The 3,353-nt window shown below is 46.8% G+C and overlaps 1 protein-coding gene and 1 non-coding gene across 2 annotated transcripts in view; one reads left to right on the top strand and one right to left on the bottom strand.

Moving 5' to 3' along the window:
* LOC111816872 (U1 small nuclear ribonucleoprotein C-2-like) overlaps positions 1-3,353 on the top strand; it is a 16,185-nt gene that overhangs the window by 6,845 nt on the left and 5,987 nt on the right. The window lies entirely within an intron of this gene.
* Positions 2,979-3,085, bottom strand: LOC111816880. Its single transcript, XR_002821203.1, has one exon. It is a non-coding gene; the product is annotated as a U6 spliceosomal RNA (small nuclear RNA).

Below are 3,353 nucleotides of genomic sequence, written 5' to 3'. Positions count from 1 at the left end.
AGATGAATAAAAAGATTAAAAAATAATGACAATAAAACAAAACATAGAAAAATAAAATGAATACATTGACTAAAGCCATCTCGGAATTGACACATTTGTGTTTTTTTGTTTGTTTTAGGGGGACTGATACTGGGAATAGAACTCAGGACCTTACACTTCCCAGGAAAGCGCTTATTCCACTGAGCCATCTCCCCACCCCTGTGCAACTCTTGGCAAACTACCCTGCGCCTCAGTTTCTCCATCTACAAAATGGGGATTATACCCATGTTATGAGATTATGAGAGCTAAATAGTACTTGTAAAGCACATAGTAAATTGCTTAGCTTAGCACAGTATTTCCTACACAGTAGATGTGGTGGGTAAAGGTTTTTTTCCCCAGTACTAGGCACTGAATCCAGGCCTCTGCAGTGAACTATATAACCAGCCTTTTCTTTCTTTTTTCTTTTCTTTCCTTCTTTTGGGAAAAGGAATCACTAAATCCTAAACTGCCTAGGCTGGGGCTGATCATATAATCAATCATCCCACCTCAGCTTCCCAGAATGCTGGAACCACAGGCAGAGCCACATCGGCCTAAAACAGTAGGTTTTGATCTACGAGTGAATTAAAGTAAGGGAGTTGCACAACCATTACTCACAACAACCAAGAAAAACAAAGATGGACTAAGGCAGAGAAGAATCACCAGAGGAAGAAGACATAAGGTCCTATTTCCCTTTTCTCTTATTTCTGATCACATTCCCCCAGATTACAGTCTAGATTTACCTCTTAGGGTGGGTCGCATAAAGTGTGAAAAAGTCACTGTACTCTACCACGTAACAAACGCCCACTAAAATTTGGCAACAAGATTACCGTCCCACTCTGAAAGATAATACTTTAACTTTCTTAGCTAGAGTTTGTTATCACAATAGGCTAGAGCTGTGAACACTGGTGTGGATTCTGCTACTCGTTTACTGCCGCTAGACCTCCCTCCCTTAACTCACCAACTCTCCTCGCTGGTCATTTAAATGCTGTCTGACTCACTACACTGGCTAAAGATTAGGGAAGTCCAGCCCAACCAAGAACAGATGAAATGTGATTCGTTCGGAAACCACTGAAGTGTCCAGGCCTGCACAGAGCTTTTGTAAAGCTACAGCCATGCAGGAGAGACATGGTCCTCCCCTGCCCTGGGGAGATGCGTCACAGAGGGTTACTGCAGGTCAGCTTGGCTTGTGACACCAGCAGAGGCAGGCACTCTGCTCTGTGTGCAGTCAGTTCCTTGTTGGGGGCTGGTTCTATCACAGTGTTTTTCCCCTAACTTCCCACCTACACACAGACCTCACTAAAGGATGGAAGTAAAATCCCCATGAACTGCCTAACAGTGTAAGTAAAAGGAATCGAATAAGCCAAAGGATCTCAGGCTTTGAAAATCTCAAAATAATTTCTATTGTATATAACTATTTCCCCTCTCCAAACAAACAAAAACAGCCTGGTTTGGCAGTGCAGGCCGGTAGCACCAGCATTCTGGGAGGCTGAGGCAAGACGATCACAAGTTTGAACCCAGCCTGGGCAATTTAGTGAGATCCTCTCAAAAAAATAAAAAGGGGGCTGGTGAGATGGCTCAGTGGTCTAAAGCACCTACTTAGAACAAGCTTAGCAAAGCACAGGACCGCGGTTCAATCCCCCAGCACCACATGCCAGCCAGCCCCGCCCCCTGGTGGGCTGAGCTGGCCACACACACACACACACACACACACACACACACACACACAAATAAAAAAATAAAAAGGACTGGGGATGTGGCTCAGAGGTAAGGCCATGGACTCAATCTTACTGCCACCAAAAAGAAGTCTTTTCTTGGGGGAGGGTAATGATACACGATTCCAACACCCCACACTAGCACCAATCATGGAGTAAGCACCTAGTACCTCACTCCAGCCGAGGTACACATGGATCTGAAGTTTCAACTGTAGCTTCCAAGGTTGCTCCTTAAGTTTGGAAAACAAAGCTCCCAAGGAGCCAAGTGTAACCCCTTCACTTTCTATTTCTTCTTCCTTGAGAGTGAAATCTCCCGTGTGAGCCAGAGCACTACATCTGGAACACATAAGTGCATGCAGGAGTGCAACCAGACTTTGAAGATGGGGCCTGATTCTGTTTTTATTCTTCTCCTTTCTTCAAAGTATGAGCCAGTGAATTGATGGGCCTTCAGCCACAGTCCTTTCCTCAGATGAGATCCTGCCTCCTCACTCAGTGCGACAGCACCTTCAGGCAGGCCCCAAGCCAGCGCCCCACTATCACAGATGCCCGCAGGCCTGTGGGTGCCCGGTCTTACGCCCTCCACAGGCTCAGAGGCAGAGTGGTGCGACCCTTAGGCTTCAGATATCTCCGGGTTCAGGGCTTGTGTGGCTCATCCAAGGTCCCCAGCCCCAGCTTAGATACTACGCCACACCAGGCAATGCCTTCAAGCAGGAAGAGATGGCCCCTGGGCTTCTGTCTGCGCAGCTCACAGCAGGTCACCGCGTCCTCCACATCCTCAGGGCCCTGGCAAGGTTGGTCCGGTTTCAGCCAACACAGTAAGGAGGGCAGAATGCCTAGGAGGGGGCTGCACTGTCACCAAACCCCTGGCAAAATCTCAGGTGCCTTTTGGTAGCAATCAATATCTAATCCTAAAATTCAAAGGGGTCTCAAATGGCCAAAACACCCTCGGGGAAGAACAACATTAGAAGGTTCATTCATGCCTCCCGATCGCAAAATGGACTATGAAGTCACTGTCCTCGAGTGGGCACAGATGGTGGTGCTGCCATTAGGGGAGTTGTGTGGATAAGTGGAACAGAACTGAGGGAGAAAAACACCTGCAGTTATGGTTAAGTGATTTTCAGCAAGGGAACCATAAAGTCAGTGGAGAAGAATTAGCCTTCCTGAGAACTTTGGTTTTTTATTTTCAAGGAAGCCTTTCATCCTTCTCATTTATTATACTATCTTCTAGTTTTGTATCTAGCACAACCCAAAAATACAGAACGCTTCACAAATTTGCATGTCATCCTTGCGCAGGGGCCATACTAATCTTCTCTGAATCGTTCCAATTTTAGTGTATGTGCTGCCAAAGTGAGCACTCCTGTGTTGTTTTTTTCAGACAGGGTCTTGCTATGTTGCCTAGGCTGTCCTCAAACTCCTGAGTTTAAGCAGCCCTCCTGCCTCAGCCTCCCTCGGAGCTGGGATTACAGGCACACACTGTCCCACCTAGAAAGAAGAGTCAGTTTGGTGAATAGTGCTGGAGCAACTAGATAGTCACACACAAAAGAATGAAGCTAGAGGGGCTGGTGAGATGGCTCAGTGGTCTAAAGCACCTACTTAGAACAAGCTTAGCAAAGCACAGGGACC

This window comes from Octodon degus, unplaced genomic scaffold (genome assembly GCF_000260255.1).
Source record: "Octodon degus isolate 3935 unplaced genomic scaffold, OctDeg1.0 scaffold00043, whole genome shotgun sequence".
Classification (NCBI taxonomy): Eukaryota; Metazoa; Chordata; class Mammalia; order Rodentia; family Octodontidae; genus Octodon; species Octodon degus.
The sequence above is the reverse complement of the archived record's forward strand: the minus strand, read 5'-3'. Positions and strand labels throughout refer to the sequence as shown.